At 36.3% G+C, this 16,417-nt stretch overlaps 1 pseudogene; it reads left to right on the top strand.

Moving 5' to 3' along the window:
* Positions 1-16,417, top strand: part of LOC134326200 (zinc finger protein 850-like) — a 191,679-nt pseudogene that overhangs the window by 15,153 nt on the left and 160,109 nt on the right.

Genomic DNA, 16,417 nt, shown 5'->3' with positions numbered 1-16,417 from the left:
GATATTCAACATGGCACCTCATGGCAAAGAACTCTCTGAGGATGTGAGAAATAGAATTGTTGCTCTCCACAAAGATGGCCTGGGCTATAAGAAGATTGCTAACACCCTGAAACTGAGCTACAGCATGGTGGCCAAGGTCATACAGCGGTTTTCCAGGACAGGGTCCACTCGGAACAGGCTTCGCCAGAGTCGACCAAAGAAGTTGAGTCCACGTGTTCGGCGTCATATCCAGAGGTTGGCTTTAAAAAATAGACACATGAGTGCTGCCAGCATTGCTGCAGAGGTTGAAGACGTGGGAGGTCAGCCTGTCAGTGCTCAGACCATACGCCGCACACTGCATCAACTCGGTCTGCATGGTCGTCATCCCAGAAGGAAGCTGACGCACAAGAAAGCCCGCAAACAGTTTGCTGAAGACAAGCAGTCCAAGAACATGGATTACTGGAATGCCCTGTGGTCTGACGAGACCAAGATAAACTTGTTTGGCTCAGATGGTGTCCAGCATGTGTGGCGGCGCCCTGGTGAGAAGTACCAAGACAACTGTATCTTGCCTACAGTCAAGCATGGTGGTGGTAGCATCATGGTCTTGGGCTGCATGAGTGTTGCTGGCACTGGGGAGCTGCAGTTCATTGAGGGAAACATGAATTCCAACATGTACTGTGACATTCTGAAACAGAGCATGATCCCCTCCCTTCGAAAACTGGGCCTCATGGCAGTTTTCCAACAGGATAACGACCCCAAACACAACCTCCAAGATGACAACTGCCTTGCTGAGGAAGCTGAAGGTAAAGGTGATGGACTAAACCCAATTGAGCACCTGTGGCGCATCCTCGAGTGGAAGGTGGAGGAGTTCAAGGTGTCTAACATCCACCAGCTCCGTGATGTCATCATGGAGGAGTGGAAGAGGATTCCAGTAGCAACCAGTGCAGCTCCGGTGAATTCCATGCCCAGGAGGGTTAAGGCAGTGCTGGATAATAATGGTGGTCACACAAAATATTGACACTTTGGGCACAATTTGGACATGTTCACTGTGGGGTGTACTCACTTATGTTGCCAGCCATTTAAACATTAATGGCTGTGTGTTGAGTTATTTTCAGAAGACAGTAAATCTACACTGCTATACAAGTTGTACACTGACTACTCTAAGTTATATACAAGTTTTATTTCTATAGTGTTGTCCCATGAAAAGATATAATAAAATATTTGCAGAAATGTGAGGGGTGTACTCACTTTTGTGATACACTGTACATCTAAAGGAAACTTACACTGATATTATGAATACGATATAAACCATCTAACAATATAGCCAAGTTATATTACACACATAAGATTTTAAAACAATTAAATTAGTTATCTATACCTACATTTGTATGGAGCTGGTGGTCCATCTTTTTTGAGTAAGGGTCATGATGTATATAAAAGGTTGGTTACATTAGTTCTTCCTGGCAGTTGACAATATTATAAAAACTTTTAGTCATTGGCTGGCATAAATAACCCAGGAAACATGTTTACAAAGACAAAACACATTATCATGCCTAAAGCACTTATTTACAAGTCTTTATAGAGGTTTGTGTATAGGGACAGTTGGAAAGACTTGGATGTGAAGTCAAAAGGTGAAGCAACAGCAAGTCTTTGGGCTGCTGACACTGGAAGGGCACCATGTCTCTAAACACATTTCATATTTTCTCCCATGTCATACACATTGATGACAGAGAAACAAGGCAGGGCTGACGAGAGCGTGACAAACTTGCAGCAATATGGGATGTATAGGACAGTGGGTTCAGCGATTACCCTTTCTTTACAATCCAGGCCCCCATGTGACTGTGGATGAATGTCTGGCTGCATTTCGTCGGCGCTGTCCCTTCAGATAATACATGACGATGATGATGATTTGTTTCACAAACAAAATCCTTCAAAAATTTTTAAATTGTGTGTCAAATTGACCCCAAACATAATACATATTACTATTCCTGATAACAGAAATTGTCTTTCATTCCAAATGTTATAAATAACAAAAATATGTACCTAGAAAGTACATAAAGCCTTAAAAACAACAAAAAGATGTCTACTGCCAATTTTAGATCAATCAATGAGATTTTATGGTGATCTGCATATTCCTCCATAGTCATGCAACAGGTATTCTGGATGTATAAGGGGGGGTGGGTATAAGTTTTTTTAAAGGCTATTTAAGTGGTCAACGAACAAACATAAAGTATGTGACATAAACTTTTCTAGAGGTTTAAATTGTGTTAGTAAACGTGAAGGTAATAGGAGGGTTAATGCAGAAATGTTCATTGAGATCTTAGAGCAACATGTGCTGCTTTCAAGACGTCGTCTTTTCCAAAGATGTCCAGCATTTTTTAACAAGACGATGCGAAACCACCTGCTGCACACATTAAAAAGGCGTGGCTTTGGAAGAAGAGGGTACGAGTACTGGACTGGACTGGCCTGCCTGCAGTCCTGACCTGTCCCCAATAGAGAATGTGTGGAGAATTCTGAAAGGAAAAATGCGACAACGACGACTCTGTACTGTTGCACATCTTAATTTATGAAAACTTAACATTCATAATATGAAGAATTCTTGCAAACACCATAAAGACCAGGGTAAAATTCTTCCACTTGAAAGTAAAAGTTGTTCTGTGTTTATTAAAGTAGATTAAACTTGAATAATGAACAAAAACAGATTCAGATCTGAGGTTGGTACATTTCACCACATTACTTTTAATGATTAATAATCATATTAATTCCATGATGTATATTTAAAAAAGCTGGGTCGCTCTATCTGTACTGCAAATTTTAGTGCGCATTTAAACTCTGTTTTACGGTATGCTTAAAGTTTTAGTGCGCATCTAAACCTTAGTAATTGTATTAAATAGTAACATTTAATAGTAACACTTCAAATACTAAAAGGTCTGTATTTCACTTCTACTCTTTTCTGTTTTTTCCTCTCCTGTTTTCTTCTCCTCTCCAATCTTCTTTATTAACGATATATATTATATATTAACAATTTAGTCTTTTAATTCTCTTATGATTTATGAATAGAATTTCAGGTTACATGAAGAACTATCTTTAACTATTACCCACCCAGTCCTTTACATACACTTTCTATTGTCACTTCAGCTCAAGCCTACATACAAATACATTGACCGTGAGTTTAGACGTCCCATTTAACAACCATGGACACATTTGCTGACATCAGATTCAAAACCAAACTCTCATCACACAGAGGACTCGGATGGAATTTACAGTTTAACAAATACATTTATTCATCAATAAAGAAACACTTGTCTCCTGACCCCTCAGTTGGTCTTGGTCAATTGGTCACCTCCATGATAAGAAAACACCTGAACTACCACAATAGTATTTATTTATTTTTAAATGTAATTTCAAAACATGTCAGTGCAGTCTGTATTAGGATTTATATGAACTGGGTTTATGCACTAGAAGATGGTGGGATAATTAAATGTAAATATGAGTATTTCTTTTAACAAAGGAGTTTAGCTACCACTAATCTGGTCTATAGATAAACACAAAGAACAAAGACTCATGATGATAGAACAATGCAACACTGTTCAGTACACAGCCCTCCATTCACAACTTCTCATGTACATTCTGGTTGAGGACGGTTCATTATTTGCTAAGTGGAAATCATCTGAAGACTAGAATTTTGGAGTGTAGACCTAGAAGTGTTAAAGTAAGAGGCTATTCATTTATGAAAACTTTGCAAACACCATAAAGACCAGGGTAAAATTCTTCCACTTGAAAGTAAAAGTTGTTCTGTGTTTATTAAAGTAGATTAAACTTGAATAAAGAACAAAAACAGATTCAGATCTGAGGTTGGTACATTACACCACATTACATTTGATGATTAATGATAATATTCATACAATCATGTACATTTGATAATTGAAGTAGAACAGTTCTAGTGTATTAGGAGAAAAAGAAACAAAAACGTAACTTCTGTGTGACCGTACTGGTATCTCTTAAAAATGCTGCTTCCAGTAAAACTTCATCCGCACTATAAGCAGCAATATGGGTCATCCTCTTATGTGAATGCGCTGGTGTGGTGTACTTAAAGGATATTCCCTTCACTAAAGTTCTTTTCAGACAGTGAACTGTGATATTACTTCTCTCTTGTGTGAATACGCTGGTGTACTTTAAGGGCACTACTTTGAGTAAAACTTTTTCCACAATCCGTGCAGTTATATGGTTTCTCTCCTGTGTGAATACGCTGGTGGTTTTGAAGGGTACTATGTTCAGCAAAACTCTTTCCACACTTTGAGCAGTGATATGGTTTCTCTCCTGTGTGAATACGCTGGTGTTGTTGGAGGTTAACCTGTTGAGCATAACTCTTTCCACACTCTGAGCAGTAATATGGTTTCTCTCCTGTGTGAACACGCTGGTGTACTTTAAGAGCATTACTGTAAGCAAAACTCTTCCCACACTCCAAGCAGTGCTACGGTTTCTCTCCTGTGTGAATACGCTGGTGTTGTTGGAGTTTACTTCGTTGAGTAAAACTTTTTCCACACACTGAGCAGTGATACGGCCTCACTTCTGTGTGAACACGCTGGTGTACTTTAAGGTCACCACTTTGAGTGAAACTCTTGCCACACTCTGAGCAGTGATGAAAGTTCTTCATGTTTATGCTTTGATAAGACTGTAGAAACTGTTTCCTTGGAAAGCAACAGAAACAAAGAAACAAGTCGATTAATTAGAATTACTTTTACTACATTAATACCACAATAATATTAAACTCATCACCTAGTAATAAAAACATTAAATTCACTTCACGTCTAAGTGAGAATCTGAATTCAAAGAACATCAGGATAAAATACTTATAAATACTGCAGATAATAATAATTAAATAACTATAAATAACTTGATATAAATAAAGATATAAGAGATCTGACTTTCTCAACATCAGTCCTGCACCAAGCAAATCTAATCCAGTTCATGACAGGACTAATAATTAGCTCACAAGTGTAAATCTTTGGTGTGCTGGGAGTAAAAAAGGCTTCATAAATCACCACAATTATGAGCATAAAGCTATTTTAAACAGTCTGAATATATTAACCTAATAATATTAAATAACATCATAAAATAAAAACAACAACAAATGCAACATAAACGTAAAAGAAACAAACAAGAAAACCCTTTACCTTCCTGTTAGAATCCTGGCAGCCACTTTAACAAAGCTGGTGTCTCCAGCAGGTCGTTTCTAATGAAGAACGTGCAGAAGATCCTTCTTACCAAGTGACTCAGCTACAAGTCTAGAGTTTAGTCCTTAAATAGAGCTGAGGACAAAGACCCAAGATGAGTTAAAAACTCTGCATTGGTCAATCATCAGCCAACCATTCACACCTTCTTGTGTGAAGTACTGGCTCATTATCTATGGAACATGTGCAAATGAACTAGATGGAGCCACAAAGCATGATGGGTGAAGTCAAACTACACCTATTTGTCTCAGCAGAAAAGTTATTTACATTTAATCCTAAACACAAACAAGGAATTGAAAGGCTATTCTGTAAAGTGAAATGACATGAACTTAGATAAAGCTTTTATGATAAGAATCTAAGTCATGTAAAATGCTGTATGTATATTTGTGTGAATTAGTTTCTACTGTATATGAGGAACAATAAGAAAACTATAAGAGGAAACACCCACCTATAGATTTATCTGTATTTATGGTGTTTAAATATGTGAACTGTTGGATTTACTGAAGCACTTTCTACATTCTGAGCAGTGATACGGGCTCACTGAGGAAACATAAAGATTAATAAAGTGAAGGAAACAAAACCTGAAAATAAGAGCTTTACCTTCCGTTCAAATCCTGTTCAAACTGCTGAGAATGAGAGCAGTTCATAACTACAGGAACACAGACTGTACTTGTACTCGGTCTCTTTACCTCCAGCAGCGACTGGAACCAATGCCAAACAATTCAACTCTACCCAGGGTTGCCAAGTCCAGCACAAATATCCAGCTCAAAGTCTGTCTAAACCCGTCCTTCACATGCTAAAACTAGCAGACCTTGTTCATAGGTATGTGAGCGCAAATCCTCATTAAAAACATTAACATAAGATGGAGAACAGTAGGTTGCAGAACGTGTTACATTGTTTTATTTGACATTTGTTAATTTTTTAAATAATGGTCACTACCTGTATGTGGAGGGATATTCTGTCTGCTGTTCAAATAATAAAAGACAACATTTTAATAAAATAAAATCCACATCTGTCAGCTACCCACCCACACACAGCTGTAACATATATACATATGATAAGATGTGTAAAAAAATAATACTTGAATAGACCCATAACAGGGCAGTTGCAACATTCATTAATATTTAATAAAATCATTCTTTAACATCATTTTGCAAAGACTTTTGGTACAGATATGGGTTTCACTCATTAATGTGGCTGTAAAAATACAGCTACCAGTAATATGTCTTATATATATATGTGTGTGTGTGTGTGTGTGTGTGTCATTTTTTAAGTAACAATTATGTTTGGGGTTAATTACTACAATCAATTTAAACCACAAATGATTTTAGCTTACTAAACTGTGTGTGTGTTAAAGGTATTCTATATTAATCCATAACATTCCATCCATAATGTTATAATTAATGTTGTAACAAGCCTTTTTATTAATATTGTGATTATTGTGATCCTGGAGTAAAGAACACGCCAGGTTTACATGAGAGTGTGTAACTCCAGGTTAGGTTTAAGTTAACCTGCCAGCGAGCAGGTTAGCTTCAGAGCGTAAGTTGCTATAGTAACAGACACAGACTCTCTTTAATCTCGGTTTCTGGAACGGAAAACCTCAAGTTTTCATTAATTCTGAGTTAACTTACCCGGTTTAATCACTTAACCCGCTTTCTGGAATACCCCCCTGGTGTCTTTTCCAAAGATGTCCAGCATTTTTTAACAAGACGATGCGAAACCACCTGCTGCACACATTAAAAAGGCGTGGCTTTGGAAGAAGAGGGTACGAGTACTGGACTGGACTGGCCTGCCTGCAGTCCTGACCTGTCCCCAATAGAGAATGTGTGGAGAATTCTGAAAGGAAAAATGCGACAACGACGACTCTGTACTGTTGCACATCTTAATTTATGAAAACTTAACATTCATAATATGAAGAATTCTTGCAAACACCATAAAGACCAGGGTAAAATTCTTCCACTTGAAAGTAAAAGTTGTTCTGTGTTTATTAAAGTAGATTAAACTTGAATAATGAACAAAAACAGATTCAGATCTGAGGTTGGTACATTTCACCACATTACTTTTAATGATTAATAATCATATTAATTCCATGATGTATATTTAAAAAAGCTGGGTCGCTCTATCTGTACTGCAAATTTTAGTGCGCATTTAAACTCTGTTTTACGGTATGCTTAAAGTTTTAGTGCGCATCTAAACCTTAGTAATTGTATTAAATAGTAACATTTAATAGTAACACTTCAAATACTAAAAGGTCTGTATTTCACTTCTACTCTTTTCTGTTTTTTCCTCTCCTGTTTTCTTCTCCTCTCCAATCTTCTTTATTAACGATATATATTATATATTAACAATTTAGTCTTTTAATTCTCTTATGATTTATGAATAGAATTTCAGGTTACATGAAGAACTATCTTTAACTATTACCCACCCAGTCCTTTACATACACTTTCTATTGTCACTTCAGCTCAAGCCTACATACAAATACATTGACCGTGAGTTTAGACGTCCCATTTAACAACCATGGACACATTTGCTGACATCAGATTCAAAACCAAACTCTCATCACACAGAGGACTCGGATGGAATTTACAGTTTAACAAATACATTTATTCATCAATAAAGAAACACTTGTCTCCTGACCCCTCAGTTGGTCTTGGTCAATTGGTCACCTCCATGATAAGAAAACACCTGAACTACCACAATAGTATTTATTTATTTTTAAATGTAATTTCAAAACATGTCAGTGCAGTCTGTATTAGGATTTATATGAACTGGGTTTATGCACTAGAAGATGGTGGGATAATTAAATGTAAATATGAGTATTTCTTTTAACAAAGGAGTTTAGCTACCACTAATCTGGTCTATAGATAAACACAAAGAACAAAGACTCATGATGATAGAACAATGCAACACTGTTCAGTACACAGCCCTCCATTCACAACTTCTCATGTACATTCTGGTTGAGGACGGTTCATTATTTGCTAAGTGGAAATCATCTGAAGACTAGAATTTTGGAGTGTAGACCTAGAAGTGTTAAAGTAAGAGGCTATTCATTTATGAAAACTTTGCAAACACCATAAAGACCAGGGTAAAATTCTTCCACTTGAAAGTAAAAGTTGTTCTGTGTTTATTAAAGTAGATTAAACTTGAATAAAGAACAAAAACAGATTCAGATCTGAGGTTGGTACATTACACCACATTACATTTGATGATTAATGATAATATTCATACAATCATGTACATTTGATAATTGAAGTAGAACAGTTCTAGTGTATTAGGAGAAAAAGAAACAAAAACGTAACTTCTGTGTGACCGTACTGGTATCTCTTAAAAATGCTGCTTCCAGTAAAACTTCATCCGCACTATAAGCAGCAATATGGGTCATCCTCTTATGTGAATGCGCTGGTGTGGTGTACTTAAAGGATATTCCCTTCACTAAAGTTCTTTTCAGACAGTGAACTGTGATATTACTTCTCTCTTGTGTGAATACGCTGGTGTACTTTAAGGGCACTACTTTGAGTAAAACTTTTTCCACAATCCGTGCAGTTATATGGTTTCTCTCCTGTGTGAATACGCTGGTGGTTTTGAAGGGTACTATGTTCAGCAAAACTCTTTCCACACTTTGAGCAGTGATATGGTTTCTCTCCTGTGTGAATACGCTGGTGTTGTTGGAGGTTAACCTGTTGAGCATAACTCTTTCCACACTCTGAGCAGTAATATGGTTTCTCTCCTGTGTGAACACGCTGGTGTACTTTAAGAGCATTACTGTAAGCAAAACTCTTCCCACACTCCAAGCAGTGCTACGGTTTCTCTCCTGTGTGAATACGCTGGTGTTGTTGGAGTTTACTTCGTTGAGTAAAACTTTTTCCACACACTGAGCAGTGATACGGCCTCACTTCTGTGTGAACACGCTGGTGTACTTTAAGGTCACCACTTTGAGTGAAACTCTTGCCACACTCTGAGCAGTGATGAAAGTTCTTCATGTTTATGCTTTGATAAGACTGTAGAAACTGTTTCCTTGGAAAGCAACAGAAACAAAGAAACAAGTCGATTAATTAGAATTACTTTTACTACATTAATACCACAATAATATTAAACTCATCACCTAGTAATAAAAACATTAAATTCACTTCACGTCTAAGTGAGAATCTGAATTCAAAGAACATCAGGATAAAATACTTATAAATACTGCAGATAATAATAATTAAATAACTATAAATAACTTGATATAAATAAAGATATAAGAGATCTGACTTTCTCAACATCAGTCCTGCACCAAGCAAATCTAATCCAGTTCATGACAGGACTAATAATTAGCTCACAAGTGTAAATCTTTGGTGTGCTGGGAGTAAAAAAGGCTTCATAAATCACCACAATTATGAGCATAAAGCTATTTTAAACAGTCTGAATATATTAACCTAATAATATTAAATAACATCATAAAATAAAAACAACAACAAATGCAACATAAACGTAAAAGAAACAAACAAGAAAACCCTTTACCTTCCTGTTAGAATCCTGGCAGCCACTTTAACAAAGCTGGTGTCTCCAGCAGGTCGTTTCTAATGAAGAACGTGCAGAAGATCCTTCTTACCAAGTGACTCAGCTACAAGTCTAGAGTTTAGTCCTTAAATAGAGCTGAGGACAAAGACCCAAGATGAGTTAAAAACTCTGCATTGGTCAATCATCAGCCAACCATTCACACCTTCTTGTGTGAAGTACTGGCTCATTATCTATGGAACATGTGCAAATGAACTAGATGGAGCCACAAAGCATGATGGGTGAAGTCAAACTACACCTATTTGTCTCAGCAGAAAAGTTATTTACATTTAATCCTAAACACAAACAAGGAATTGAAAGGCTATTCTGTAAAGTGAAATGACATGAACTTAGATAAAGCTTTTATGATAAGAATCTAAGTCATGTAAAATGCTGTATGTATATTTGTGTGAATTAGTTTCTACTGTATATGAGGAACAATAAGAAAACTATAAGAGGAAACACCCACCTATAGATTTATCTGTATTTATGGTGTTTAAATATGTGAACTGTTGGATTTACTGAAGCACTTTCTACATTCTGAGCAGTGATACGGGCTCACTGAGGAAACATAAAGATTAATAAAGTGAAGGAAACAAAACCTGAAAATAAGAGCTTTACCTTCCGTTCAAATCCTGTTCAAACTGCTGAGAATGAGAGCAGTTCATAACTACAGGAACACAGACTGTACTTGTACTCGGTCTCTTTACCTCCAGCAGCGACTGGAACCAATGCCAAACAATTCAACTCTACCCAGGGTTGCCAAGTCCAGCACAAATATCCAGCTCAAAGTCTGTCTAAACCCGTCCTTCACATGCTAAAACTAGCAGACCTTGTTCATAGGTATGTGAGCGCAAATCCTCATTAAAAACATTAACATAAGATGGAGAACAGTAGGTTGCAGAACGTGTTACATTGTTTTATTTGACATTTGTTAATTTTTTAAATAATGGTCACTACCTGTATGTGGAGGGATATTCTGTCTGCTGTTCAAATAATAAAAGACAACATTTTAATAAAATAAAATCCACATCTGTCAGCTACCCACCCACACACAGCTGTAACATATATACATATGATAAGATGTGTAAAAAAATAATACTTGAATAGACCCATAACAGGGCAGTTGCAACATTCATTAATATTTAATAAAATCATTCTTTAACATCATTTTGCAAAGACTTTTGGTACAGATATGGGTTTCACTCATTAATGTGGCTGTAAAAATACAGCTACCAGTAATATGTCTTATATATATATGTGTGTGTGTGTGTGTGTGTGTGTCATTTTTTAAGTAACAATTATGTTTGGGGTTAATTACTACAATCAATTTAAACCACAAATGATTTTAGCTTACTAAACTGTGTGTGTGTTAAAGGTATTCTATATTAATCCATAACATTCCATCCATAATGTTATAATTAATGTTGTAACAAGCCTTTTTATTAATATTGTGATTATTGTGATCCTGGAGTAAAGAACACGCCAGGTTTACATGAGAGTGTGTAACTCCAGGTTAGGTTTAAGTTAACCTGCCAGCGAGCAGGTTAGCTTCAGAGCGTAAGTTGCTATAGTAACAGACACAGACTCTCTTTAATCTCGGTTTCTGGAACGGAAAACCTCAAGTTTTCATTAATTCTGAGTTAACTTACCCGGTTTAATCACTTAACCCGCTTTCTGGAATACCCCCCTGGTGTGAATGTGTGAGTTGGCATTAGAAAAACATGACATTAGAGAAACTGCTTGGAAGAACGTCTAGGACTGACTGTAGTCCTCTCTAAAGCTACCTGAGCAGTGTTGGGGTAGTTACTCAAAAAAGTAATCCATTACTCATTACTCATTACTTAACTAAAATTGTAATGGAATTACTTTACTCATTACATCCTGGAAAATGTAATCTCGTTCCTCATTACTTTACTTTCACGTTACATTCTAAAACCCAAACAAATACTGTATACTGGAATCACATCTACAAACAAATTCATTTATTTACTTTATTTATTTAGTTTCAGAAAAATCCTCTCTTGTGCAGAGATGTGCCTGTGTTTGATTCTGCTTTAAAACATACACGCCATGAACCAATCAGATTTAACATCATTAAACAAGTTTATTCCTTAATTATTTATCCTTATACTAGAGGAGCGACTCGGTTCCTTTAGTTCATTTCAAAGAGTCGTTCAATAGAATCGGTTCGTTCGGGAACGACTCATCCCTCATCACAGTAACTGTAATGTCATTACAAATATTTAACTGTAACGCGTTACATTACTTCGTTACAGATAAAAAGTAATCACGTGACTGTACCGCGTTCCCCCCAACACTGTAGCTGAGAGATACAGGGCTAATGGAGATGTTTTACTGCTAAGCTGCTGTTCAACTCCAGTCCAGTTGGTGGCGCTGGTGCGTCTTAAGTTGTTCTGCCAACCGCCATTAAACATCATAAGAAGAACAAGAAGCTGCTGTGTTTGTACTGTAGAGCCTCATCTGTAAGTAAAATATGTATTTAATTATAACACTTATATTTAATTATAACCACATTCTAATTAATAATAAAACTAGAGTTCATAATAAAACATCACTGTGAGGATTTGAGGAGCTTTAACTCCAGTTTTATTTAAACACACAAACTATTAGCTGCTCCGCTAACTGTTAGCATCACACATGATTCAGGACTGATGAACCGATTCATTGAACCGATGAATCAGTCGATTGTAACGGATTCAGAGTTTATTCATTATTAAATCTCACATTTTGATATAAACGCGTCACATTTTCAGCTTTGTTTACAGTGTTTAATGTTTGATAGAAACAGCGAGTTCTTGTAGCTTTGTTTACAGGTTGTTTTACAGGTTTATAGTAAAAGTTAAAAGTATTAGTACAGCACTGTTATTGGGAGTGGATGAGAAACTAGATGTAAAGAACATCAGACTTCATCATTTCACTTTGGGCCACAAAACCACTTCCACCAAACTCAAAGGGTTGTTTCCCAGACAGGGATTAAGGTTTATAGTCCAGGACTACATTTAGCTTTAAATAGAGAATCTCCATTCAAAATGCTGTGTAGTCTAGGACTAGGCTTAATCCCTGTCTGTGAAACCAACCCAAAAGTTCTATTAGAAGTCTTTTCTGTCTGATGCTGCTCAGTCCCACAATAGTTTCAACATTTTCACTCTGTTTACAGCCTCACAGCATTAAAAATAAACAGTTAAAACAGTCTGAAAGAGTATTCCTGGATTTCTCTTTAATAGGGAATAAAGTACATTTGTCTATCTGTCTGTCTGCCTGTCAGATCTTTTAATAATGCAGTCAGCAGAAGAGGGACACGTCACCCCCATAGATCTACAAAATGAAGGATTCCAAGAGAAACTAATAAAAAAGGAGGAGGAAGAAGATGGAAGTTACTTCTGTAAGTAAATGTGGAGCAATTTGCCATGTTAGTACAGTACAGTGTGGTTAGTATAGTAGAACTAATAAGAGAATGTGGATAGTGGGATTAGAACCTGTACTGTACCGTACTGTCCTGTGTAGAAGTGCTGATACCTCCAGTCTGGATTAAATCTAAATAGTATTTATTTGTGGTAACTAAACCCACAACCTTCAGTTTCCTCCAGTTGTTGAGTTTCTTCTTCACATATTGATGAATTTCAGGTGAAGGATCTTTAATCCCTGTGGAACACGTCACCTCTGAGGAACACCTCACCCAAGAGGACCAACAGTGTGGAGGTTTCCAGATGAAGCCTGTGAAGAAGGAAGAACCTGAAGATAAAGATGAACTCAGTAAGATATTTTTTATCTTGAGTAAAATAAGATTTGAATTGAATAGAATCAGAGGAACCTGGGATGAAGCATCATACAGTGAAAGCTTGTATTGTGCTCATGCAGATCAGTGTGAGCAGGAAATGATGAATGCAGGATGAATCACGTTACAGGACTTTAGCATCAGATCTCAGTTTAACAATTACTAACAGTATTTATTATTTATAATGTTATAAATGTATTTGATTATTTATAATGTTATAAATGTATTTGATTATTTATAATGTTATAAATGTATATGATTATTTTTAATGTTATAAATGTATTTGATTATTTATAATGTTATAAATGTATTTGATTATTTATAATGTTATAAATGTATCTGATTATTTATAATGTTATAAATGTATTTGATTATTTATAATGTTATTAATGTATTTGATTATTTATAATGTTATTAATGTATTTGATTATTTATAATGTTATAAATGTATCTGATTATTTATAATGTTATAAATGTATTTGATTATTTATAATGTTATAAATGTATTTGATTATTTATAATGTTATAAATGTGTTTGATTATTTATAACGTTATAAATGTATTTGATTATTTATTATTTATAATGTTATAAATGTATTTGATTATTTATAATGTTATAAATGTATTTGATTATTTATTATTTATAATGTTATAAATGTATTTGATTATTTATAATGTTATAAATGTATTTGATTATTTTCTGCTTCAGAACTGAACAAGGATTTCTGCTGCTCCTCGTGTCCACGTTCCTCTACAACCCAAAATCAGCTCCACAATCACATCAAGAGCTGCAACCATGTTAAATATGAGACTCTGGTGAAGATTAAGACTGAACATGAGGATCTGACGCCCACCAGAAGCTCCAGTAATCAGCAAACGTCCTCTGGTACTGTCAGCATTAACACCTCTCCCAGTCCCACACAGGAAGAAGGAAACGTCTGCTCACAGTGTGGGAAGAGCTTCAGGTGCCTGAGTCATCTCAAAATACACCAGCGCATTCACACTGGAGAGAAACCGTATCAGTGCTCACAGTGTGGCAAGAGTTTCAATCAACAGAGTGCTCTCAAAACACACCAGCGCATTCACACAGGAGAGAAACCGTATCAGTGTTCACAGTGTGGAAAAAGTTTTAATCGACAGAGTCATCTCAAAAAACACCAGCGCATTCACACTGGAGAAAAACCGTATCAGTGCTCACAGTGTGGGACGAGTTTTAATACACAGAGTAATCTCAAAACACACCAGCGCATTCACAGAGGAGAGAAACCGTATCATTGTTCACAGTGTGGAAAAAGTTTTAATCGACAGAGTCATCTCAAAAAACACCAGCGCATTCACACTGGAGAAAAACCGTATCAGTGCTCACAGTGTGGAAAGAGTTTGAATACACAGAGTAATCTCAAAACACACCAGCGCATTCATAGAGGAGAGAAACCGTATCATTGTTCACAGTGTGGAAAAAGTTTTAATCAACAGAGTCATCTCAAAAAACACCAGCGCATTCACACTGGAGAGAAACCATATCAGTGCTCAAAGTGTGAGAAGAGTTTTAACAGACAGGACTCTCTCAAAAAACACCAGCACATTCACACTGGAGAGAAACCGTATCAGTGCTCACATTGTGGGAAGAGTTTTATTACACAGATTAATCTAAAAAATCACCAGCACATTCACACTGGAGAGAAACCGTATCAGTGCTCACATTGTGGGAAGAGTTTTATTACACAGATTAATCTAAAAAATCACCAGCACATTCACAGTGGAGAGAAACCATATCTGTGCTCACAGTGTGGAAAGAGTTTTAATCAACACAGTAATCTCAAAGTACACCAGCGCATTCACACTGGATAGAAACCATATCAGTGCTCACAGTGTGGAAAGAGTTTTAATACACACAGTCATCTCAAAAAACACCAGCGCATTCACACTGGAGAAAAACATCTGCATCTGGAATCAGATACTGACAGAGTCGGTACTAGATTTTAATCAACAGAGTTTGTGCTGTTAATACAGTTCATGTGGTAAATGTTTACTATTTGTTTAAGAGTCGTTTGGTAACTGATGATGATTCATTGTCGCTAAGTGAAGCGATTCGTGCACGAGAATGTAGTGGAGCCTCGTGAAGTTCATTTCATGCCTTTGGATGCATTGTGGGTATGTTTATTTGTTAATAGATGTTTTAATTGATGTTTATTAAGAGTATTAGTTGATTTTGTATTACATGCTTGAATCAGGTTAGCTCATGATGCGTTAAGTTAAATGAATTCGCACATGTTGGCTTGTTAGTATTGAAATGCATAACTTGGAATAATATGCATATGGACTTTAAACTTTAATATCATATGATATTCATGTCTTGATGTGCTGAAGTTTATAAACGTGTTGTTTTTACTTCTTGTAGTTTTAAACTACTTCCAGTTTGCCATTAAACAGAGTTTAACTAAACATCTTCTACAGCGTGGTGATTGGTGGAGGAGTTATCTATCTGCCAGTTTATGCAGGGCGTATAAAGGTGGCAGAATAGAGTTAATACACCTGCGCATTTACACTGGAGAGAAACCGTATCAGTGCTCTGTGTGAGAAAAGCTTTAATATACAAAGTGACTGTAAAATACACCAACGCATTCACACTGGAGAGAAACCGTATCAGTGATCTCAGTGTGGATCAGTGTGAGTTTAAATCAACATTGTCATCTCAAATTACACCAGCGCATTCAAACTGGAGATAAATTGTATCTGGACTCTGTAAACACTGTAATACACAGGAATCAAACTCAGATGATCAGATTGTAAAAGGTCTGAGAAATAAAGAACAGAGTTAGAGAAGCATGTTGGAGAACTAAACATGACATTAGAGGAACTGCTTGGA

The sequence above is a fragment of the Trichomycterus rosablanca genome, chromosome 14, assembly GCF_030014385.1.
Source record: "Trichomycterus rosablanca isolate fTriRos1 chromosome 14, fTriRos1.hap1, whole genome shotgun sequence".
NCBI classification, from domain to species: domain Eukaryota; kingdom Metazoa; phylum Chordata; class Actinopteri; order Siluriformes; family Trichomycteridae; genus Trichomycterus; species Trichomycterus rosablanca.
Note: the sequence above shows the minus strand (reverse complement) of the source record. Positions and strands in the feature narration are given on the sequence as shown.